The 25,990-nt window shown below is 46.0% G+C and overlaps 1 protein-coding gene across 3 annotated transcripts in view; it reads left to right on the top strand.

Moving 5' to 3' along the window:
- Positions 1–25,990, top strand: part of Oamb (Octopamine receptor in mushroom bodies) — a 783,118-nt gene that overhangs the window by 377,331 nt on the left and 379,797 nt on the right. For all 3 annotated transcript variants that reach the window (XM_075672144.1, XM_075672127.1, XM_075672136.1), the window contains one exon: positions 4,931–5,044. The gene's annotated coding sequence lies outside the window, so the exon portion shown is untranslated. The remainder of the gene's footprint in view (positions 1–4,930; positions 5,045–25,990) is intronic.

Raw genomic sequence — 25,990 nt, 5'->3', positions numbered from 1 at the left:
GAAACAAGCGAAGAAAAAGTACCTCTCATAATATTATTCAAGAAGTCCCACCAAGGCATTGTCTTAAATCCGTTTCCCTTTAATCGTGTGATGGCGAATTTACCGCGGAGACTTCCACCTGCACTACAATACTCTGTATATGTGGATGGTGTTTGTATTTGGGTCTGTGATTCATGTGCCAGCCTTGTTCAATCAACTTTACAGGAATACCTAAACACTGTGAACAAATTCTTAAAGAGGAATGGAACTTTCTTACAGTAAGACGGCGGTGCTACCGTTCACCAGAAGATATGTAAAGGATTTTCAGCTGTGCCTTGAGGAAAAGCGTTTAAACATAGTAAAACGACCCAAATATCTGCTGGTTATACTAGACAGACAACTCTCTTTGAATTCTCACATTAAAGCACTCGAAGAATAAATAAACTCAATAATAAATGTTCTTCGTCGCGTAGCAGGTACGGCATGGGCAGGGCCGCTTTCAGCTTCACTAAAAGTACATAATGCACTTATAAAGCAAAAGATAGCTAATTCTTCACCTGTTATGCATGGAATCTCCTGTTCATCCAAAGAGAGACTTCAACGATTAATAGCTAGGAGCCTTAGAGTGTGCTTAGGCGTTCCTCGAGCAACCTCGAGTTCCTTAGTAATTACAGAGGCACTTATTGAAAGAGACACGGCGAACGTCAATACGGTGTTTCAGGTGCAGAAAACTCTGCTACCACATCCCGAATTTCGGTTCTCCGATATCTCCTACCCTCCATGTAGTAACTCATCTCTCCAAAAACCGAACTTTCGGTTGGATGAATTATTCGCAATCGAGACATACTTATGCTAGCAGCACAGCAACAAGCGTTATACCAGATATACTTTCGATACCCTGTCTATATTCAAGTTCGCACACCAGATGGTTCTTGCCAAACAAATTGTTCTACGGCTGCTTTTGTCATTCTAGAATGGAATAAGATACAGATGTTTAAACTATCTCACACGACATCATCAACAACAGCAGTGCTTTTTTGCAATATTGCCTTTGTTACGATACATAAATTCAATGCAAACAGAGGAACAATGGGTTATCCTTTTTGACTCGCAGGCAGCTTTGTCTTCACTTTATGGTGACATCAGCACTTCGCAAAAACATGGCGTTAGTTTACGAGACACTAAAGGAACTCACAAAAGTAAGTGAAGAGAATCGCGCAATAATGTTACAGTTACAGTGTTACAATAATGTTGCAGCAGACAAGGCAGCTGGACAAGCGCATGTTAATTACGCCACACATGGTCTCCGTCTAACGCAAGGCGAATTGAGCACAGACAGATCTCAATCCGTGGTTGCAAAGCGACATGTTTTGATCAGAACACTAAACCTTCAGATTTGTTTCACGTTGACCCACCGCTTCAATTTAAAATCCCGTCCACATTAGATGCAACCAGAGCCCTTGAAGCGCTCATTCACCGTGTGCGACTTGGTACCGCGTACGCAAAACACTTCCTGCATAAAGTCTCAAGAGCTGATAGTGCGGAATGCAAATGTGGCCAAGCGGTTGAAGATGTAAGCATCTTCTGGTAGAATGTCCGCGATACGACACACACAGACAACGCTTAGCGCTTGATTTAGTGGCATTAGATCGCAGGACCTTCAGCCTCGGGAAGATCTTAGGTCCTTGGCCAACATACTCATCGCAAAGGCGAGCGTTACTGGCTCTTCAAGGATTTCTAGAAGCGAGAAATATTCTTGGAAACTATTGAGTAGACTGTTTAAATATGATAAACTCATTCTATGGGATTTTTTAACCCGACTTTGGCCAATTTAATGCCTGGATTGATGTACCTTCATTTGAATCTATTCCGTGCTTTCTTATGTGCCCTCATTTTAGTGTAGTTACGTGACCGGACTTTCTGTTTCCTTTAGTGCGCCTACGTGACTGGACTGTGTTATTATGATGTGGAGTTGACTTTTAGTTTAAATGCATTGAAGTATTTTTTTTAAATCTCTACGTGAAAAGGAGTAGCCGGCGACCACATCTAAGTATCATAAAAAAAAGGAAATTGGCTACGGCTGTGCCAGCGTTTACTCGTATAAACAAAGATGAAAGTCCAGCTGGTATGGGCCTACTGTATATGCACGACATTGAGAAATTTTCTACGCACGTGAGGCTCCAATTTAAAAAGAAAAGTATGTAAAGTAGTGCGTAATGTTATGGCGTTTTTGATGTTGCCGAGAAACAGAAAAATGTATGTACAACACATGAGCAAAGTATCTCTTCACCGGTAGATTAAAAGCATCGCCACAGGCGCATTTTGTAAACACATTTTTTTTACACTTCGAAGTGTTTCTGATGCACATCAGCCGCGGCAAACAATATCTAGGACGATCAGTAACACGACATGGGCCTTGGAGAAGAGCTGTGCTGTGCTCAAATGCTGTCGCATCAATGAGTTATCGCGATTCCAAGGGGTTACACTATTCCTTTTCTGCACAATGGCTTGAGTTTCGTTGATGTGTGTTTGGAATGACTGGCTAGTTATCTTACATGCTATCGTATCATAACCTATAAACAAGGAGAATATTTTTTAACTCTTACAAAATAACTGCTGCAAAAATTTAATGCATGCTGGAATGATATTGTTTGTGATGAGTCAAGGAGGCCTATAGTTTATCTGCCCATATATTCTGTGCTAAGGAAACCTTAAGCAGCAGTGTAGCTTCAACGGAAACGTAAGGAAACGTTTCTTTTTTTATTGACCCGATAAAAAGGAGACGTTGGCGCAGGAATGTGGCGCAGGCTCCTCGTTGTATCTGAAGGGGCAGTGTTTTATACATATGCCCCCATGCTGTTCTATGTACATAGCACGATGAGTAAAACTAGAACAAGGTGAAAGCCGAAGCCAGATCGATAGCCCTCCAGTGCTGCCAGAGCCGCAGCTGCCTCTTCGGCCTCGACTACCGTGCAGTCCTGTAGTGATGCGCTGGTGATCTCCTTGAGGTCCGAATTAACCACCGTCGCCACCGCTCTGCTGTTTTGTCTTCCGTCTTTGAAGAACGTTGCCGCGTCCGTATACCTTGTGTTGTCTTTGTTCGCCAAGGTTCTCTGCACGTACTCCGCTCTTGCTTCTCTACGCGCCTTGTGCAGGTTCCGGTCCATATCCTTGGGTATCGGTGCGACTCGCAGTGTACTGCGATACTTGTCCGGAATGGCCTCGGTACGTTCGATCTATTGGATCATGTTGCCGCCGCCGTATCTTCGCAGGAGCACCCTTCCCGTGGGAGTCTGCATCAACCTACGTGCCTGAGAGCATAGTAGTGCTTCTCTTAGTTCACTGAAGGTATTGTGCAGTCCCAGAGCCAGCAGTTTCTCGGTCGATGTGCACTGCGGCAGGTGAAGCGCAGTTTTGTACGCCTTTCGCAGTATGGCGTCCGCTTGTTCTTCTTCTTCCTTGATGCATTTGTGGTAGGGAAGGCTATACACCACTCTGTTAACCACGAGGCTCCTGACTAGCCTGAGTGTGTCGCTCTCCTTCATACCGTGTCTCTTGCTAGATACTCTGTTGATCATACGGGCTACCTGCATGGTGGCAGTCTTCAGCAGTGTCAGAGTATGATTGCACCGTTCCCTAACAATAATAACAGACTCTCGAGCAGCATGCCGTAATTATACAAACGGCTGAATTGGGCGCAGAGCACGCCACATACTCTGCTCATGCGACCCGGGAAACAAAGTTCAGCATACCATAATCTGGGTACCAGGGCACACTGGCATAACAGGGAACCAAGAGGCGTATAGGATAGCTCGAGGGCATACCAACCGGGCGTCCGACACATCCAGCCTTGAGGAACCCGAGTCAGTACCCATGGGCTACTCAGATATCCTCAATTATTATAAAGGGGTCAGACCCCCAGATAAGGATCTAAGCAGAGAGGATGCTGTTGCATGGCGACAACTGCAGACGGGTACTTTCCCGAATCTAAACCTTCTCAATAAAATTTTCCCTACACAGTATGAGGCTAAGTGCCCATGATGCGGAGAGAAACCAGATCTATACTACATATCATGCGCCTGTCAAAATATTGAGTCCCCAACTATCTATAAAATTAAAAACCCGAGTGCGAAACAGTGGGAGAGTATGCTTTCCAGCGTAAGCTTGAACGGCCAAAAACGCCTAGTAGAGCGAGCTCGCGGGTTGGCCATACTCAGTGGAGCCTTGGACTAGGGCACCAACCCTGTGATTGCAGACAGAAGAATCCATCAGAAGATGGAAGAGGCCGTCTGAAGCCGCGAAGATCTCTTTTCTAGAGCCCAATAAATGTTTTCCGATCCGATCCGATCCGAAAGCCGAAGCCAGCGTTTGGACAAGTGGACTTCTCTTTTTCCTTTGCCATCACTTTTCTTTTTGCCGTGTCTTTTGTTTTTACATCTTCATTACATTTTAATACATATTAATTTACATACAATAATTACCGATAATTAATACTGATTAACGTTGTTACACCATTTGCTATCATCTGTATCACCATTACGTGACACAATACATTCATGACGTCACATTGAATTTTGGTACCACTCGTTGCGGAGTACGCCGGCTTTTCTGCCTCATAGGACATGTAATGCTTTCGCATTAGCAAGTTCTTTAAACTTGTCCTGTCAAATGGCTTCGGCGACGCTTTCAGTCGATGCTTTGGCGTACCGTGATGAGGCTGTTCTGGAAGGATGGCTAAATTCACGCCCGACGCTTCGGGACCGCCCGAGCGGCCGCACACTGCGCATGCGGGCAGCTCGCTGAGCTCAGCGCACCGCAGTGACAGGCACCCGTGGGCTGTGCAGGTATACAGCGGTGGCGCTAGACAGGCGTTTCCTTCAGCGCCCGCATCGAGCCGTTGCGCTCGTAATGGGCGGCGGCCGTGTAACTCGTGCTATCTGCTCCCTCGCAGGCCCGGATAGCGCTGCCGGGGCAGCAGGAGGAGGAGAACGCCAGCCTGCAGCCGCTACGCGGGATCGGCCCTCGAGTCCAGCTGATCGAAGCTTACGTGGCTTCTGCAAACTTGGTGGGCTATTTATGTGCTCTGCGACCCGCGGTATCGGCGCGGCTCGCGCTTGTGATTGTTTAAGCCGCCGCGCTGCTGTTCTAACTAAGGACATTGATCGGGTGACCGGCCGGCTATTCCGGCAAGCCGGTCAATCGATTAATAACCCTGGACAGGCCACATTTCGATCCGGATCAAAAACGTCTGACCTCAGATTTGGCCTGCCTCGGACAGGCGGCCCTGTCCAGGGGGGAGAGGGACGCCAGACGCGCACATCTGCTGCTGCTTTGGCGCCGAGAGTCGAGAAACTTTGCTCGCGAATTGCCTCCCAAAAAAGGGAGAAAGGCCATCTTCGCAGTTTTCTGTTCTTGTTATTGTATTTTATTTATTTCTCGTTGTAATTTTTATTGTGGCCTGCGGTCACCAGCGAGACCACAAATCGAGCCCGAACACGGTGTGCTTTTGAATTTGTCCGGACAAACAGCGATATCTCCAGCGGTAGGATCTCTCAGGTGGCCTGATCTTCCTGTGGGCGTTCCTCTTTCCAGGACACGCCTTTTTTGCCCTAGGTTTGGTTTGTCTTTAACTTCGTTGATTCAGCAAGCGTGATGGGGCTTTCGGAGAACTGCTTGTTGCGACATGCTTCTTGTTTCGGTGGCTCCTCTCTATCGTGCCGCCAGTGTTTTTAGTTCCGGTGATATTGACTGAGGCACCTGCTTGAGAAAAAAAGAAAAGAAAGGAAGCTCTTATGCAACCGGCTCGAGCATACCTCGGCCAATGGTAAAAATGAAAGAGAGGAAGGAATGCCCGGTTGGAGTTCTTGAATTGTTCAGAAAATTTGTAAATGTTGAAGGCAATATTTATTGATGCCAAAGGTCACGAACCTTCCCCCATCAGTACCTCCCTCTCCTTTCCGCTTTCTTTAGGATGCATTTCCTTCCGTGGCCTACCCTAAGAACCATTCTGAATGAAAATGCGAAGGTTGTCGCATTGCCGTTACTATGAGATAGCTGAAAGAACATGCAAGGTTTCCGGTGTTAAACGAATAATTTCCTTTAATTTTTTTTTCTGCCACATAAGATTTCCAAAAGTTCCATAACTGCACGCAGTTTTTATTTACTTATTTGTTTATATGCCTGTAAAGGTTGCGATGAATAAATAACGTTTTTTCAGTGAAGTATACGATAATTACCCTACTAGGAAGCTTTAGCTGAGCGTATTTGCGGCTCGTGCCATCAGAGTTGGCGCACTTAGTTGGAGTCGGTGCTTTCAGAAATTTTGATGCTTTAGCTAATTTGAGAACGAAGTGGGTTTTGTTTGGCAGCAGCATCATTCACCTGGCTAAGTTGATCAGGAAAAAATTATAAGACAAAACAGTACATTGGAAATCACGGCACGCTGTGGGCAAAAGAAAGCGCGCTAAAGTGTTACGGAAACGTAGCTAGATAAGTTGAAGGAAAGGTTGCTCAAAATGGTAGTACCAACTAACCCAACGATTTACTGCTTTGCGTCACGTTGCCTTTGCCTTGCCTGTATGCATGTATAGCGCTTTGTAATTAATTACTTTGATCACTGTCACCATGTGAGGAGTGCGATCGAAAGGAGGTCATAGCAAGGCTTTATACATCTTCGCCTCCTCCCTCCTCTCCCTTTTTAGTGTGTGTGCACAATCAATTTGCACATTTGATTATCGAGCTTGTCTCAACGCCACTTATCCGTGGCGATATGTCCTCACTCGGATGTGCCTCTGGCTTTACGGCAGAACGAAGAAGCCATTGCTAAGAAGGGAAGGGTTCGGCCAATCCGCTGCCCCAGGAACTGTGACTCCTGCTCACTCCAGCCACATGCACTATTACTCGACACAACGGCATCTATCAGTATTGCATTCTCACAGGTGGATCTCTCTCTCAAACACTGACCGATCCGAGGGATGCGTATCTTCGATGACCTTACAAAAAACGATGCCTTCAGTACGACATCGCTGATGGACATGTTCAAGCATAACACAATTGCTAGGCGCTAATAAAAAAATGTATTATTGTGCACCAGACTTTCTTTTTCAGGCTGTAAGCGAAATAAATCTTGTTACGTCATTTCAATTTATGTTATAACAGCTTGTGGTTGGCGCAGCATAGCCTTAGTCGCTTTTGCGCCGCTAAACCCAATCTAACTAACTGTTGCGCCATTTAGATATACTGATCATGAAGTGAAGTGTAGCAGCAGCGGCAAAGTTGCTCAGTTGGAAGGGCGCCGCTTGCTCGCTGACCACGGCTCCCGTAAAGTCTCGCATAAGCGAAGCGAGACTCTCGTTCCGCTGGCCCACTCGCGGCAAAGCATTGTGCGCACAAAGAGCCTCAAGAACGTTTGACTAAGATGGCCCAATAGTGAAAAGAAAGTAATTATATCACTGTCCTACTCTGCCGAGAGATAAGATATGGATACTCGGATTACTATGTAAAGGAGCCGCAAACGCTGAACACTGCTGGAGTAGCGCCGCAGAGAGTTTCCCATAAGCGAAAAATCTCTGCTCATTCATGTATGATGGTGCACAGCACTCTAGTAACACAAATATGAATACGTTTTCTCGCCGTACTATCACGAAAAGAAACATTTGGTGCCCGACCATTACAACGTAGGGAGCATTCATGAACATGTGAATAATTCCCACAGTCGATTAACGATAAACAATGGTTTGCCGCCGCGTGTTTTCTGTCCTTTCCTTCTTGTAAGAAAAAAAAAACTAGCACTGATAAAACATACTACATTCACATTGGATAGAATATTTATTTCTGTCGCCTTTGCTGTTTGTTTTTCTCCTCTTTCTGTGCTGAAGAAATTAAAGCGAGAATGTACAACTTTTTATTCATTTCTGCGTTTTTCCCCCTACCCTTTACATATCTAGAAGAGGACAAGGCATGTGGTGCAACTATTTTTAAAAGACATTTTAAACAGCAGTGTCGGCACACTGCTTGATATATTTTTGAGATGATTCGTCGTTATTCTGCTTTGTATAAAGTGCAGAAAGGGTGGAAACAGCCAGAACAAATAGTATAAAGAAAGAAGGCTGCAGCTAACTCTAGTTTCGTAACGAATGTAAGCATTAAGTGAGCTGACGCGTAGTCATTCGTGTAAAGGTTCTCTTCGGAAGAAAGGGAAACTGGGGCAAACCCGAGAGAATTGCGCGGTTACAACAGCTTAAGAATTTCTAGTGCGTAATGACATTTTAAAAGATCTACAAGAAGCAGTTCAATACGACACAAAGTTGAAACCAGCAAGTTAAGCAACCCGCCAGACACCCTGCCCTTTCGATCGTCGTGAATACAAAATGAAAAAGAACATAGGACAGCCGAGCTAGACGACTTCGTCGGCTAAATCGGTTGCAAAGCAAGTACTGAACGGCCACAAGTATACGTCTAAGGGTAGCTGAGGCAGTACTTCCCAGACAGATGTACTAGAAGCGAATATTTATAATTCCCAGTACCGCTGATCAAAAGCTGTCAATTTAGTTGACACTCCATTGCCTCCCAAAGAGATAGTCTGTCCGAATTAGCGTGCGGATTACAGGCCTAATTTTTTTCTAAGAGGACTAAGCAAAATGCGGTCGCCCGCCTGACATACCCAGTATCCTGCACAGAATAGCTTTCAGCTATTCCAGCCACAACAAATTTGCCTGAGATGTCGTGAGTGTGGGCTTCTCGCTTTCGCTCTCTTTCTCTCTCTGTTTCTTGATCAAACCTCTCCTTCCGTCAAATTTCCTTCGTCATTCCCACATTTCTTTCTTAAGAAACAACGCTAACTCGGCGTACCATGCCGGAACGTGGAAGGCGTACAAATAAGCAAGCGTTTAGTGCGCGCGCGCATTCAAATGTGGTTTTATTTCATATTTCGTGCAGCACGTCTTCTTTCTTCTAAATTGTACACCAGCTGTACAAACTCAATATAGGCTCATTATTGAGTAATTACGCTAGAAACTACGTATGATTTTCTCATTAAAGCAGCAAACGACGTTCGTTATGTCTCCAATCCTGGCGGCAGCAAAACAAATGGATGTGTTGCCCCGATGTGCCACTCCCCATTATCCACTCTTTTTTTTTTTTCTGCAATTCATTCGACACACACTTACGAGGACGTCTTCATGCGCAATCCTCACAGTGTATCACTTCAAAGGAGACCTTATGGTAAGATTGCCAAGTATAGCGCCTCCAGCCCGATTTGCGGCTACAGAAAGGCGTTACATTTGGTGTGACTTGTTACCTTATATATATATATATATATATATATATATATATAGATATAGATCCCTCCGTAGCGGTGCGTGATACGCTGCTGTTTAGCAACACAGCATATCTTTGTTGCGTGCCTTCATATGTTTTGGTAAAGGAGCTCTTTAATATTACTTCACAATGGAGCAGAACACCCGGTGCTTTGCCCATTGCTTTCTTGTCATCCGTATTCCCACCACAACCTCCAATTCTACCCCCATCTCCTCTTTCATCGAATCTTCTGTATTTCCCCATCCTCCTGACATAAAATAAAGATAAAGATGGGAGCAGGGGAAAGTCAGTGCGTTACATTAACTGCTGCCCTTCATTATATCTTTCTCGACGCCAGTCATTATTATGCGCCATATGAGAAAAGTAAACTGAAATTGATCCTAATTGATTTTCTAAGCACTGCGAGTCGCTTTCACAATCGTAATGCACACTGCGATATTTTTTAATGAAACCAAAACGAACTGTCGTATATGGCAATTTCAGCATTGTCACGAAGAAGTTTTTTTTTTCCTTCCCGTAATTTTTTCGAACAAGCAGCGCTGTCACGTGAGTGTAACTATTGTGTTTTAAAATTAGGCTCAATTAGGCCTCGTTCGTCGGATAACCTGAACGTTCCTACACAACACAAAAAAGAAAACAACATCTTCCATGATTGAACATAAAAGCGCGCATAAAGGAGCCGCACTGTGCGAAATTTGAAGCCACAGAATGTCGACCAAATGTTAATTACGTTGACTTCAAGGAAACACGGGCTCCTTAATTCGGGAACTTATTCGCGTAATAATCTTTCATTATTAATTTTCATCCATTTTTTTACGTATTTTGCTGATCACTGTTATTTGAGGTACAGAAGGCTCCCGTGAATGTCCGTAAAGAAAGAAAAAGCCAAACTATAACCAAACAGCACCGGAAAGGAAACCAAACAAACGGGAAAGGACGTTAATCTACATCTTTATAAGCACTGTTCCCGTGACAAGATTGTGCTTTATACATTCGTGTTGAGTTTTTCTTACTGGGTGCGGCTGAACGTTTTTTTGTTGTTGTTGTTTTATCTTCCGATGTCTAACTTTCTTTTTTTCTTGAGCCATTAGTAAAAGACAGGCCTATCGGTCATCGTATAGAAGGAGCAACGCTTACTCAGTTTGTCCATTGTTATGCGTTGGTTCGCTCTCTTTAGTGCCCTCTCCTTTGTGATTTTTCTGTCAAATTGTGCCACTGCGTATCAACATACTGCACGTGAACAAACTAAGCGGAGCACAATAGAGAGTCTTTTGATTTTCTCTCGTTTTGAACCTGCAGGTTCTATTTAGCTTTGGCGTAGAGTGTCTCCTTTACATGGGTTGTAAACCTTCGCAACGTCTTTTAAACCATAGGTTGTGCCTTTCAAATACCCTAAGGGAATAAGTTGTAAAATAGAAGCCCATCACAATTAAGGCACGTGTCCGAAATGGATCCTAAATAATGATTGAAGTGGGTTAACAACGCTCTCTTGGTATTATTCGTGTATTGTATTTGTGTGTTTCTCGATCTTGCTGGCTCGATCTCGTATTATATTACGCACGTATGCTTCAGTTATGGCTGCACGCGTCCATAGGACACACACTGCGGGAAAGTACGTGGCTATGCGCTTGAGTCGCGGCTTATACGGTTGCTGCGACGTCATCCGATTTGAAAAATGAAATGCTTCGAAGAGATCCTCACGTTGCTCTTATTTGTATTTTTTATCGCGGCTCCTGCGGTGTGGCTTGGCAGTGTTGCAATATTGATTCTAAAAGTGCACACAGCTTAGGCTAGATGCAAGCACAAGAAGCGTGGTCCGACACAGGCAGAAACGGGAAGCTAACGCGCTGCTTAACCGCTGCCTCCGTCAGAAGGGAAGCGTGAGGCAGCAGGAGATGGCCAACTTTCGATTCAGGAGTGCACGAACTCGAAAGCAGAAAGGCCCTCTACTGCGAGAACTTATCACGGAGCTGGGAACCCGATTCAAGGATGCATACGACGGCAATGGCTTCGGGCCGCTTCTGTCATAGGCAGCAGCGGTCGCTACACAGCGGACAAGGGGCCGTCGCCGCAGACTCGCTTCTTTGATGCGCCTTTCGCAGGCGGTTCGCCGACTCCGACTCGTCCAGAGCTCTATCGCCTCCCGAGTAGGGCGGGCGAACGTGACACATTTGCCAAAAATGGCCGTGCGTCTGCTGGAGCGATGGGTCGCCGCGTCAAACAAACGGGTGACGTGCCGTCATCTGGAAGACGTTGAACTCAGCAAAAAGCGCCTGGTGGCCGAGATGTTCTCTCCGGTCTGCGCACTGCTGCCGCAGTGGGACTAAGCAATATAGAAGGATACATTAAGAATCGCACTACAGTAACAAAAGTCATTTGCCAAAGAAACACTAACTGCCGATTGTTCCCCGTGTGGACGTCGTTACGCCATGTGTGTGTCGAGTAAAGCTCCGAATGTTTATGCAGTTGAACATGAAAACCATATCGAGCTGCGAGAAAGCAACTTTCGGAATCGAACTGATTGTCGCAGTCGCTGCGACCTGTTAAAATGCGCATATATACCCACCAGGGGAAACATTTGACACCAGTATAGGAACTTCGGGGGAGCAAACATCTCTGACGGTGGATTATACTGAGAGTGCGGGGCATTTGTGACGATTCTGTCGCCGCCGCTGTCGGCAGCGTCACGCCAGAGACTGATTCGAGAAAACGGGAAACAGTTTTCGCGTATACGTTCTTCGATTTACTTGCTTTGCGCCGCACGCAACTAACTGCAAACAAACAAAACAAAAACAAAAAAGACTGGGCTCTCTTCTGAGCCGCCCGTATTCCAACTTAAGCACTTTTGTTTTTTTCCGTCTTTGAAAACTGGCTTGCGTGTACGCACCTCTCGCGCACGGTGCAACGACGTCTTCTGTCAACGTTGCACCGCCGAGTGAACCGAGCACAGCGTTCACATCAGTACCATCCGTCTTGGCGGATGACGTCCGAGCTGCGTCGCTATTCCAACAAGCCGTGCTGTGAAAGTAGGTCGATCGTCTCGAATGACAACAAACGCCGCCTGTTGCCTCTGGTTTCACTCCTGCGACGCCCCAAGGACCAAACGTGGCATGTGGGGCACGACGTCTCCAGGGCGTCTTTAATCGGCCACGGGGAAAGAAAACAGGGCGAAAGACCCTCTGCACCGGAAACACGGAGCGCTGACGTTTTCTTCCGTATATACCCGTGTCTTCCTCGCGCACCCCCTTCTTCCTCCCCCCTTTCCGCTTCCCCTTCCCTTCCTTTCTTTTTTTCCTGTTTCGTTCGGGAAGCAATCAGTGAACCTAATTACCCTATTGACTCCTCTTTTGTCTCTAAGTGGCTTCGCTTACGGGCCCAACTCATTTTAGACGAACAAGTGAACAAGAAATAAATAAAATGAAAGCTAGAAAACAGAAAACATCCGATATCCGAAGAAAACACCCGACTTAAAGCAACACAGGCACTGCGTAACGACTTTCAGTTTTTCTTTTTTTCTCCTTTTCCCGGAAGTCGCTGTGAAATATGAATTAGTTTTGTAAGCAAAGGAAGTCGCTATAAATTTGGGGCAGCCTGTGCGAGTGATCATCTAACAGAGCTTTGTTCCCCTTATGACCGCTGAGTGGTCGTTATGTGTTGATTTTCAGGCTCCTTTTTGTCGAGTAAATTTGAAAGGTAAAACACCCGTGGTGTGTTTAACATGAAAGAAGGAGCATACCTACTTAGCAGGACATATATATCTCGTTGGTATATCTTAAATCTTACACATTAAGCAGTCGTTAGCGCAGCAGTTTACCTATTTTTGGCCGGTCTGGAATCGACGAGTCCAAGTGCACTCGTATTCGCTTCGATTATAACACAGGGTGCCTTTTTTGTGCGTGTGTGTTAGACTATACACGTGCGGCTTTCGCAGAGAATTTCCGAGTGGGATGGACACGGTTTGATAACATGAGTTTCCAGGATTACATGCCCAAGATGTAATAATAATAATAATATTTGGGGTTTTACGTGCCAAAACGACTTTCTGATTATGAGGCACGCCGTAGTGGAGGACTCCGGAAATTTTGACCACCTGGGGTTCTTTAACGTGCACCTAAATCTAAGCACACGGGTGTTTTCGCATTTCGCCCCCATCGAAATGCGGCCGCCGTGGCCGGGATTCGATCCCGCGACCTTGTGCTCAGCAGCCCAACACCATAGCCACTGAGCAACCACGGCGGGTACCCAAGATGTGTTAACGTTCTTAAAATAAAAAAAAAGAAACCTTGTGGATAGTTGTTTATAAGGATTATTCGGAGTCATTCACATTTTAATGCACCTTATTTATTTATTTATTTATTTTTTCAATTTGTAACATTGAATATCGCATCTAATTCGAGGTATTCATAATCGAATTTGTCCTTATTTGCCTATCATCGTTGCACTGACGAAGACTGGTCCCCTTGTCTAAACGTGAGATCCAGCCTGAGGCTTTCTTTGTTTGGCCACGACTGATCACTTCATGACTCACAGTGAGAGAGGGAATTGCGAACGATGTGGTCATGATGGCGGGGCGAAGTTGGCTTTATGGTTCGCGCCACACTTTTCCGTTGGTTTAATTCAATGTATAGCGCGCGCACCATGCAACGCGTCCCCACTGCCCGTTAGGCACAAATGAATTATGCGACACAAACAATCCTAAGCGCCCATGCTTGTGTACAGGGCGCCGGCAAACAAAGATGGAGGTTTCACCGAAAAATGGCAAGATTTCCCTAACAATATTGTTTGTCAACAGTATTAATTGACAAACAGAAAAGCGAACCCTCGTTTGTTTATCAGATATCCTTGCTTCATAACCATTCGGATAGACAAGAAAAGGATAATAATAAAGTCCTTGAGCTATACCAGACTCCACTTCGCCCTTGTCCAGCTGGTCACATCGACTCAGGGAAGCGGCCTCTGCCGATTGCCTTGGCGCCCACATATGCTGTGGCCGGCTAGCCTACTTTTTAAGAAGTTGCCTTGCAGGCGCTGGCCACCCAAACTTGTTCCCAATCAAGAAGCGTGCCATCCGTCGGATGATGAGCCCAAATGAGAATCGCCCGTATAACGCCGCATCGCGCGCACTCGGCCCTCTGTGGATTGCGGGTCCGGCAAGCAGGAGGCAATGAGGCTGCAGCGAGGCGGCACGGCTGGCCACGCTTGCCCGCGGCTCTATTTTGAGCCCACCCTCGGAGGAGTCGGCATCCCGGAGCCTCAGGAGGCTGTGGCACAGGGGTCGTGTTGACCCGAGTGCGCCGCTTGGCGTGCACCGGCCGCCGATCAATGGGCCAGCGAGTTCGCGTGGATTCGCCCAGAGCTACTTCGTGCTTTATATAGATGACGCCCGGTGGGCAATCGACGTCCGTAGGCACGCAGTGGCCCACATCGACCGAGCCACCTGGGGCCCACTGCGGCGGGAGCTCCGGGGTCACCCGTAAGAGCACGCGGTGCGCAAGGCACTATTGGCGGCACGGCTCCTTTGGGCGCCGAGCACACGGTCACACATCGTGCCTTAGCATCCCAGGAGGCTGAAGCAGCGGACAGTCGGAGCTTTCTTTCAAGGTTAATGTGATGGGACAGCTGTGGCGCATGGTGTGGCATAACAGGTGTTTTCAAGTGAGCTTCATCGTGGCCATGACGGAATGACGATGAAAGTAGCTCACGGCGTGCTATGGCTGGAGTTTTGGCGCGGAATGCGACACCAACAGCTATTCGTTGTAAATGGCAAACTGTGACAACCTCCGTCACATGAATCGCAAGTACCGATTACCAACAGTCGACCCAGGTATAGCACATCGAGTGTAACTCTGACCTATAGTCCTTCTCTGTTTAATCTATACGGTGGGGCGTACCATTTTATATCGACTGAAAAGGGGTGCTGAATACGGTAATAAATTGTGGTTCTACTGTTTCTTTCTGTACATTCACAAGAGAAGCGACACAAGGAAGAATGCTTCGCTTTAGAATAATTTCCCTTACTTATTCGAGAAGCATGGATGTATTCGAGTAGTTTATGGAATGAATACATTGTATATAAGAAGGTATGACAATAGATACAGTAAAATGAACGTCATGAAATACCTTAGATGCAGCTGAATAATAAATATTAACAAAGTATAGTTTACTGAATGAACTAGCACAATGCTCTTAGAACCTGCTTGCAAATCCAATATAGCAGCTCAGAATGCTCCGGTCAGGGTGTGTAGCGGTGTAACTGTAAATGCCCGAGCATGAAAGCATTTGTCATGCTAACAGCGTTTTGTGTGTCGTACATGATATACTGCACCTGAAATCGCTTGTGCATTTGGCTATGTGGGACCGAAAATTAGGATAGTCGGTACTGGTGTAACCTAATCGCTAATCTTTAAGCAACAAGTTATATCATTTTTAGCTTAGATTTCCCCAAATGAGAGGTCCATATAAAGTGACTGGCGAAATCACTGCGTTATAATCATGATTTATGTCCTCGGCATTCGTTTATCTAAGGTTGATAAATACGGCTGTTATATCTTGCCTGGTTAATCACATATACGTATATTGTGCACTTGGTTTCTGTCATTATCTCGTTGAACAGATCTTACGTAATCCACGCGTTTTAGTTTTTCTCACATTTTCTAATAATCATCAGGAGCGCTATGGGAACAGCAGCTCAGTTCATTAACACGTGTTAGTGCGCTAGTCGGTTCACTAAATTAGTTTTCGCCAAACACTACATAACTCATTAAATGAACCGTCTAGCCCTCTACCAAGTATTTAAGAGCTCTATGTTTCTTCTATACAACGGGTCATTTTACGTCTTCGCGCTCCTCGTCTCAAGTCAACGAATGTGTTAGCTACATTGGGAACACAACATGGCGAGCAATATCCATCGAATTCTGCTTCAAAAATAAGAATAAGCGTCGACCCAGCTTAAGTGCCTGCCTGTACCGTCTATCTTCTTTATGTGTGCTATAGCTTGTGCCACGCAATCCATAAAGCGAACTGCCACGCCCAACATGAAGTATTGAAGTCGCTTATCATCCTAGCACAAGTTCTATGTCTGTGTGTTCTTGCGTCTTCGTCCAGGAGCTGTTGCGTTCTCCCCGAGCCCATCGTCCTTTTCTGGACGAAAAAAAAACACAATAAATGCAGCATCAAGTTTCCTCATTGATACAGGGAGGCGCAAACCCACGGACAGAACTCTCACAAACGGCTTTTCACTCGTTTCGGTTACTGGTTTGTCAGCGCCCCTTGTACAGTATCTGCAGCACATTTTATTATTATTTACCTCTTCCTGGTAGCACAACGAGGGAAGCACTTAGGCCTATTCGCAAATAAACAGGCTTCAACCTCGGAACAGGAAGCCAGATATTCTGAAATCTCGGATGCCGTTACAGCAATGAACACGTAACCCCCCCAAAAAATGATAATACAGAAACAGCATAAATAATATCATGAAGGGAGAGAATGACACATCGGGCACATATTTTTTCTTCCTCCAGAGACACGCAGGCTACTGAGTGCTTGGGCAGAGCTGCTTGAAGACTTTGCAATGGCGGTACGGACAGTTATCAACTTCACTTTCACCACCGTTGGAATTGCAGCAGTTGCACAAGAATGCACCGCGCCGAGAGGCCGATTGGCAGCTCCGTTCACACGCGTGATGGCCTGGGAATATTTGAGAAGAAGCGCACGTAGCTTAATGCTCTCACTGCAGTGTGCCAGTTATAGTCAGGGGAGAGTAATCTGCGCCTACTCTTGTGCGCAGCGGGAGAAGCATGGGAAAGGCAAATGCGTGAGATGTGCCGGGCTCGCGGTTACTATAGGTAATGAGGCATTCCCGTTTTTTGCCTTAGTTTGCGGAATGCTCTTGTCTGAATGGATGCTTTTTTGTTGTTATTGTTGCTTGTTGTGTTTATTTTTTGCTGTTGGAAAGCGAGGGTATTGGACCCGCGTATCATTCCTAGCGTCGTGTCAAGCACAAGTTACAGCGCATTTAGTGCGGTTTTTTTTTTTTTGCAGACTAGCGGTGTCTGCTAAAAAGTTAGTCTGAGCTAGACACTTAATAAAAAAAACAAATTAGTTAGGCTAGCCATTCTCATTACCGGTTAGCCATTAAAAAGGGAGATAGAGAGAGAAAAAGAAAGAAAAAAATAGTTACTTATAGTTTAGTATGATAACATAAGGCGAGGAAGGAAGAAAGATAAAGAGCAGCGCCGGTTAACAGTCTAACAACAGAGTCGAACAAGGCGCGCTGTATACTAGAAGGAGCTCTCGAAGGAATGGAGTGCCTGTGCTTTTATGCAAAGGCACGCGTTCCCTTGCTGCTCCTTCGTGAAAGGCAAACAGCCGCCGTTCGGAATCCCGAAGTTCGGAAGATAAAACAAGTGCACACCGATGCACACAAAGCACGTTCTGGTTAATGCAGGAAGAGTGAATTTATTATTATTATTATTTTCTTTAATCTACGAAGCGAATTATCCGTTGGCGGTGCGCAGAGTCTGCGAGCGAAATAGCTTTCCATGAGACACTTCCCTTAATCTTAGTATTGGTGACGAACATTCTTGCTTCGAACTTTTTGTTCTTGCTCAACTTTTCCAAATGCACGACTGCACAAAAGTGGGCTGTCTTCAAGAATTGTTAGCTCTTCGTTTGATCTGTTGCTTATTCCAAGAAGTTACTGAAGCAAAACTCTGGCATTGAGAGACGGCGTATTATAAATGCAGTGGTACAGTGACGACTTCAGATAGCCTTTTGTATTTGGCCTAAAGACTGAGATCATACACCACAAAGCAGACGAACGAGAAATGGCTAGGACACACCACCGCACGTGCGTGATGCGCTTTGACTTGGCTATTAAATGACCACTGATGTATTTTGAAAGGGTTCTCCACACTTTCACTGTCCGCTCAGCTGGCTTGGTGTTGTCGTTGTGGCAACACTTCTGAATGAATGAATGTGTGTTGTTCAGTGGCGCAAGGGCCAGGTATGGCCTTTGCGCCTAGTGGAAATGGGACAGTTCTAATGGAAATGGTATTTGACCGTCAACAGTGACATCAACTAGACACTATTGCATTTTATGCTGACGTTTTGTTAGGAGCGTCAGTCAGAAATATCGGCTAAAGATATATATATATATATATATATATATATATATATATATATGTGTGTGTGTAGTTTGACAAATGCTTTCTCGTGTGTGCGAAAACAGCCTTTGCTCACCTTATTCCTTATTGCCTCTTTACTTATCAGTCCTACCGACTGGACGTTATCGCAGAGGAAGCTAGCCAGCCAAAGACCAGCTGTGTGATACCCACTCTATCTGCTTTTGTTTCTTCTCTCTCTCTGTCTCTTTTTTCTCGGCGATTCACTGATACAGGATGAGAGGACGAATTCACAAAGGTTTTCGTTCACAAGTGCTATTTGCCGTTGGCCGGCCGCCTTCGCCAATAATACGCCCAGCATCAGGATTGGCTAGAATTTGCTCTTGCGAATAATGTTTGCGTGATAGCTTTTTGTGAATATGAACCCAGCTCTGGTATCGCCGCTTGAAGTGTACCTTTCCGCTACTGGATCCGCTCGGTTCATTGATTAAGTCTAGCTTTTGAAGACCTCCCTGGCGAAACGTTTCTTGGAAGATCATTTTCCTCCCACGTCTATTTGCCCTACTAACTATACTTCAAAATTTTGGTGTGAATAAAGGTACTATATGTATACATGGAACACTTTACATGTTAGAAATGGAGGTCGCATTCACTCACCGTGCATGACTGATCCAATGTGTTGTTCATCTGACACCTTTACGATTCAGAGCGCTTCCACGAAGCTTTAATGTTACAGCGCTACAATGTACGTTCGAGCTTGCAAAAAATTGAAAGTAGATTATTCAGGAATACATCACAGAGAAGCACAGAATTTACTCTCATGGAGGAAGTTTACTGACGTAGCATAACAGGAAAGTTCATCTTGCGGTAAGCTGATTAAATGGGGATGTTTATTCTCTAACAAAAAAAAAACCTGTGTTTCAAAAAAAATCACCACTCGGAAGGACATCAGGTTATGTATATATATATATATATATATATATATATATATATATATATATATATATATATATATATATATATATATATATATATATATATATATACCTCAAAATAAGATATCCTCCATAAATTACGGACACAACAACTTATCAGTGCCTTCCAATAGTTCAAGCTCTTATAGTATTACATACTGTGCGTCTCTCCGCGTATACGTTATATTAGATGGCGCAGCGTGGGTCATTGCAATGAGACGTGGCTGTCGGCCTATTCTTGGCGCCGTCTCCTCCAGTCTCTGGAGCTTGCGCTACGTTTCTTCGTGAGTAAAACGCTTCTTCAGCTTGTCCGGCGTTTGCCTGCTCCACACACCTGAGTAAAACCGCGGCTACAGGAACGGTATAGCTGCTGAGCTCGGCGGGCGCTTTTCCGTACCAGCGGATCTGGGTGGTCCCACGTCTGGCGCACTTCGCGACGCGCTTTGAAAGCGAGCTGCGCTCTTGACAGCGAATTCGCCCGATGGCCGACGGCACCTGGCAGCCGGCCTTCGACGCGGATCGACAGAGCGTCCGCGTAGACAGTCCGGCAGCCAGGCAAGGCCCTTGCGGGCAACGGCTCCAATCTCGGTGCGCCTGACAGCTCAATCGTGTAAGCGCCTGACGCCGCGTTATTAAATTCTTGTTCAGTGTAGCGACAAAAGCCGCTCACAGCGCCTTGTCACACAGAGGGAAAGATCCCGGGGATCCGCCGTCGGATTCAATAAGGCAAACCGATTTGATGTCCAGGGGCCCGAAGCCGCCGCCGCTACCGCCGGCCTGCGAACGCGGAGATAACATACGGTCAATACACAGTTCCTGCGCTGCTGTTGCTTCAGCTGCCGGTGCTACACCGGTGTTGGCAGCGGCTGCAGGCCTACCGCCGCTGCTGCCTTCACCGAACGCGTGCTCACTGATGAGCTGCAACTTTCACCTCGATCCCTCCGCGCACTGTCGCCGCTCCCGGAGAAGCTGTCTTTGGCAACAGAAGCAGTGCGCTGCAGCCCCGCACGGATCGCGCTCGAGATTCCCTCTTTCGTGCTCGTCTTTCGCCTGTAAATTATTCTTTTTTTCTTGGAGCTTCGAGCGGGTCGGCCATTGGCGTCACCGGGTCCGCAAAACAGCTGCGACTTATATACGATAAGCCAATTCTCCGAAAGTGTTCTGCTTCTTCTGGACAGCCTTCTCTCGTCTATCGTGCACGTAGCAGCTACTGCGTTGACATTTGTATGTTTGGCCGTCCTGTATGTATTTTAGTTATCCATATATTTACTTCTTTTCTTTCATATATATATCTTATTTCTTTATTTAGAAATCGATTACAAGCTTTCCGAGGGGCACTGAGTAAAAAGGTCAATGCAAAATCGTAAGCGAAAACATATTATTTAGACAATATCCCAACGCACATCCCTATGCAGTCTCAGGGGAACTGGGCTGCTAAACATACGGTAACACATCAAATAATAAAACGCTACAGATGGCATACATGCAGTTGAGAAGATAAAAAATTAAGTGATATGAAACATGAAAATAAAAAACAGCAAATGCAAGAATTAAAGAAGGCAACTAGAGAGAGAGAGAAAAGTAAAGGAAAGACAGGGAGGTTAACCAGAGATTATCTCCGGTTGGCTACCCTGTACTGGGGGAGGGGCAAGGGGATGCAATAGGTGAGCGAGAGAAGGATAAAAAAGGAAAGGAAAAACCTAAACACACACACGCACGTACACATGAACTGTTTCTGTGCGCACTGTCACGCAGCCTGCAAAGGCGTTCCTAGCTTACGCAGTGTCACCGTACAGTCCTACGTCTCACAGTGTACACTCACAATTTGTCAGAAAGTCCCGTGTTTTTCACGTATCGCAGCAGCGCCTTCATAGCAGATCGCGCTGATGTTCGCGTAGGCCAGTTTCCAAGGATCGTGTTTTCTGACATTGGGCGCTTGTTCAGTTTGTCTAGGGTGGCTGAGAGGACCGCTCTTTGTGGGTTAAAACGAGAGCACTGAGAAAGAAGATGCTAAATTGTTTCATTGCACCCGCAGAAGTCGCAAAGTGGGCTGCTGGCCATCCCGATAAGGAAGGAGTAGGCATTTGAAAATGCTACTCCAAGCCATAGACGGACTAGAAGGGTGCAGTCACGTCGTGGAAGCTCGGGTGGAATACGGAGCTGTAAATTAGGGTCCAGTGCATTAAGGCGTGCACTTGTGAAATCGGATGAATTCCATTGGGCTAATGTCAGGTCGCGCGCAAGTGTGGAAAATTTTTTCGCTGCGTCGGCTCTGGAAAGAGCAATGGCAACGCAGTTGACGCCGTCATGGGCAGATCGGACAACTGCATCTGTTCGATCGCTGCCATTGACTTACGCCACAGTGACTAGGCAATAACTGATATATTATATCGTGTCCTTCGTCAACTAGTCGGTGGTGGACTTCTCTGGTCTTTGCGAAGAGCTGGGCGCAATGCTAAGAGTACACTATGTAGGGCTGCCTTGGAATCACAGAAGACTGACCATGCGTGGGGTGGTTCCTCCTGAATGAAATGAAGAGCCGCACACAGGGCTACTAGTTCAGCAGCTGTCCTTGATGATACATGTCACGTTTTTAGCTGTATTTTGACGGATCGTCTTGGCACCTCCACAGCGGCAGCTGCACTTGCAGATGTGACTGATCCATCGATGTAAACATGTATGCGGCCACTGTGCACCTCATGTAAAAGTTCTAGTATGGCCTGCTTAAGGGCAGACGACGGCATGTTGGCTTTCTTTATGATTCCTGGGATGGGGAGGCGTATTTCAGGTCTGTGCAGGCTCCATAAAGGTGAGGATTGTCTTGCCGCAGGCATGTAGTTCGATGGCAATGAGGTACGATTGGCATCAATTATACGACTGAAAGTTGTGTGTGGCCTTTCTGAGGGTAGAACGGCAAGATGCTGAGAAGGTAATCGGGCAACGTGCCGAATATGCGCCCTGAGAGCGTCGGTTGCCAAGTACGTTGATATTGGGTGATCTCGAGCTATGACAATTGTTGCCGCTGTAGACGCACACCTCGGAAGACCGAGACACGTCCTTAGGGCTTGAGCTTGTAGTCCCTGAAGTACACGCAGGTTTGTTTTGCTGGTGTTACCAAGCATAGGGAGGCTGTGTCTTGTGAAACTGAGGAACACGGCGTTATAAAGCTGCAGCATTGACCGCACCGAAATGCCCCATGATTTTCCGCGGAGAAATTTGAGGAGGTGTATTATTGTCAATAATCTCTTCTTCAGGTATGAAACATGCGGGCTCCATGATAGGTCGCGGTGAATAATTACCCCTAAAAAGCGGTGTTTCCGTGCATTTGCAACTGCCTGCCCATTAACATTTACAGTGTAACGCTTCATTGCCTTCCGAGTGAATGTAACAAGGCAGCATTTCTCTGAAGACAACTTTAAGTTCTGTTTTCGCAAGTACTGTTATGTGAACGTAGGTGCCTTTTGTAGCCGTGCTCGTACCTGCAGTCGTGTTACAGCAGACGCCCAAATGCAGATGTCGTCGGCATATATTGATACACGAACTGTGTTGGGCAAGCATCTGACTAGGCCAACGAGCACTAGTTTCAATAGCGTCGGGCTTCCCAACACTCCGCCTTGCGGTACTCCACAGAACGTTTGGCGTTGAGTTGAAAAATTTTTCGTGATGACCATCCTCGGTCATCACGAAAAAATACCTGTCGGTCAAATAACTCCATAGCCACTGAAAAGTGCGGCCACCAATTCCGGCTTCAATCAGAGCATCTATAATGGCAAAATGCGCTATATTATTATAGGCACCTTTTATGTCTAGGAACAATGCCGCAGTAAGTCGTTTCAGGCGTTTTTGATGCTGAACAAACGTAACCAAATTGATAACATTATCTATAGATGAGCGCCCACGCCGGAAGCCAGCCATAGCATCTGGGTACAAGTTGTAATTTTCCAGGTACCATTCTAGGCGCGTCAAAATCATTCTTTCCATTATTTTCCCTATGCAACTGGCCAGAGCGATGGGGCGGTACGATGACAAAGCTAACGGTGATTTACCAGGTTTGAGAAGTGGAGCCAAGCGGCTGCATTGCCATTCACATGGTACCAAACGGTAGCGCCAAGACTCGTTGTAATGGTTTAACAGCATGAGTTGCCCTTTCTGGCCAAGATTGCCGAGCGCCGCATAGATAACGCCATCCGGCCCAGGTGACGAAGAGCCCCTGCAAGTCGCCAGTGCCGCTTCAAGCTCCTCCACCGAAAACATTCCATCCATGCGGGAATCCCGTGGCACAGGAGTGGCACATGGTGTAAGTGCGTGTCGGAGCTGCAAGCCGGCAAGTCTTGAGCAAAATTCTTCAGCAATGTCAATTTCGCTGCGACCTTGGTGTAAAGCGAGGGATTTGAAAGGAACACGCGGTTGCGGTGATACGCGAAGTCCACGCACGATTCTTCATATCTGAGATAAGCGCTGACGTGGATCCAACGACTCACAGAATCGTTTCCATCTTTGAGATTGTAGTGCATCAATGCATCGTTGAATCTTCTTTTGGATCCGCCTTGCCTCTCTGAGATCGTGGATGGATTTAGATCTCCTGTATCTTCTTTCAGCCCGCCGGTGAATCGCTCGTAGTCGCTGCAGTTCGGCTTCAAATTCTTCATATTTCGGGAAAGGCTGAAAACCACGCGTAGCCTCTTGCATGGCTTTTTTTAATTTCGTGTTCCAGAATTGAATGGTTCCCTTGCTGACATACTCCCTCCATGTGGGACCGAAACGCCGACCAGTCAATTCGCCGGAGGGTCACGGAGGAGCATTTAGATAGTCCCTTGATCGTCAGGTACGTCGGAACATGGTCGCTTCCGTGTGATTCGATGTCTGGAAACCATTGCACGTTTCTTTCAAGACGCCGAGAAACAAAGGTCAAGTCTAGGGAGCTGCTATACGTAAGCCCGCGTAAATATGTCGGTCTACCATCGCTGAGGCAGTAAAGGTCGTGCTGTGTGGCAAAGGATGCTACTCTCCTTCCCCTGGAGTCCATCTTCAAGCTCCCACAAAGCGGATGGGGAGCAATAAAATCTCCTGTGAGAATCGTAGGGCTTGGTGTCGCTGATAGCACGTCGTGCAGTCGTTTAGAGTCGAAGCCACTTGAAGGAGCAATGTAAACACCGACGAGTGTGAACGTAAGCTTATTCGTTCTCATCAATTAAACAAACGTACTGGTTGTCGTCTTGAGGCGGGACTGGGTGCATCACGTAAGTCATATCACAATGTAAGTCATATCAAGCAACTAGAAAGCAATAAAAGCCATACGCAAAAAATTATTCACATGCATAGCACTGTGGCTTAGTAAAGCAAACGTGACAATAGCTATGCAAGTGACACAGAAAAAAAAAAGATACGAGTAATGTATTATAATATCGCAACAAGTTTCAGGCCGATCTTTGTTAAAAGATTGTAAAGCTGGCATGTTGTGTAATAGGCGTGTTTCAGTTTGTTAGTCAAGGACTTGTGGCATGAACGAATTTACGTTGTGATAAAAAGGGCCATTAATACTACAGGTACTGAACTGTTGCAGTAAAGTCATTTGGAGTTATGCGATTGACTGACAACAACAATTACCTGAAAGGAAATCACCAACTGTCTTTTGGAATTCCTTTTTAAATGTCAGTGAAGTATTCACGATTAGGAGCCATCACGCAGAGGTCGGTACGCCACTGGGACGTCACAAATTTCAGTGTATATTTTCCAATTTAGGCCGTTTTCGTGCCGCTAAACTTCTTAAAACCTGCTACGCTGAGCCTTTGGTTTCTTCAGTATGTAATGTAGTCCCTCCCTACCGATTAACCATTAGCTACACCCGAGTAGATGCTGTGAGAATTCATGACGTCACGGTGAGCCGATGCTTGTACTTGAAAACAGCGTCGCCACCTGCGTCTTTTTTTTTTCTGGCTTACCAAGCCTTTTCTCTCGGTAAGAATGGCCATTTGCTATGGCAGAAGCGTAATTTTTTAACGCACGACACGCAACGACAGGCGCACAGAGCACGGACACAAGACCAACAAAGACTCCACAAGCACCGTCTATCAACTGAAAGGTCATGCAGGGGGTGGGGAATTGTGATCTCGGCAATCACAACGTGCTTTTGATGGACACATGGACCATTTCATTGTCACTAAAAGGTCCAAATAGGCTACCTGAATTAATGGTTTCTCGGCCTGTAGCCATTGTAACCACGCGCGAGTCTGAAAAAAAACATTGCCGATATGTCCTTTTGCCTATCCTCTAATAAACTCTCTCTCTCTCTCTCTCTCTCTTGCTGATATGTGACGACAGACAGGGTGATCCAGATTCCTGTAATAGTTGAAAGAAGTAGGTGCGGCGCCTCTCAGCGGTAGGTGAGCTAGAATTTCTTTTGTAATACATTCAACATCTTCTCCAGAATGCAAGAGGTAAAATTAATTTAAAACCCTACTATTAGCCCGCTGCGCAGATTTAACACAGAATTCTGCGTGAACTTGTTGTCCGAATTCCAAGTCATGCCAGAAAAAGATGTGTATGTGCAGTACTGAAAGAGAGATATGACAATTGGTGAGCGGAATTTTAAAACGA

This window comes from Dermacentor variabilis, chromosome 1 (genome assembly GCF_050947875.1).
Source record: "Dermacentor variabilis isolate Ectoservices chromosome 1, ASM5094787v1, whole genome shotgun sequence".
In the NCBI taxonomy this organism is placed as follows: Eukaryota; Metazoa; Arthropoda; class Arachnida; order Ixodida; family Ixodidae; genus Dermacentor; species Dermacentor variabilis.
Note: the sequence above shows the minus strand (reverse complement) of the source record. Positions and strands in the feature narration are given on the sequence as shown.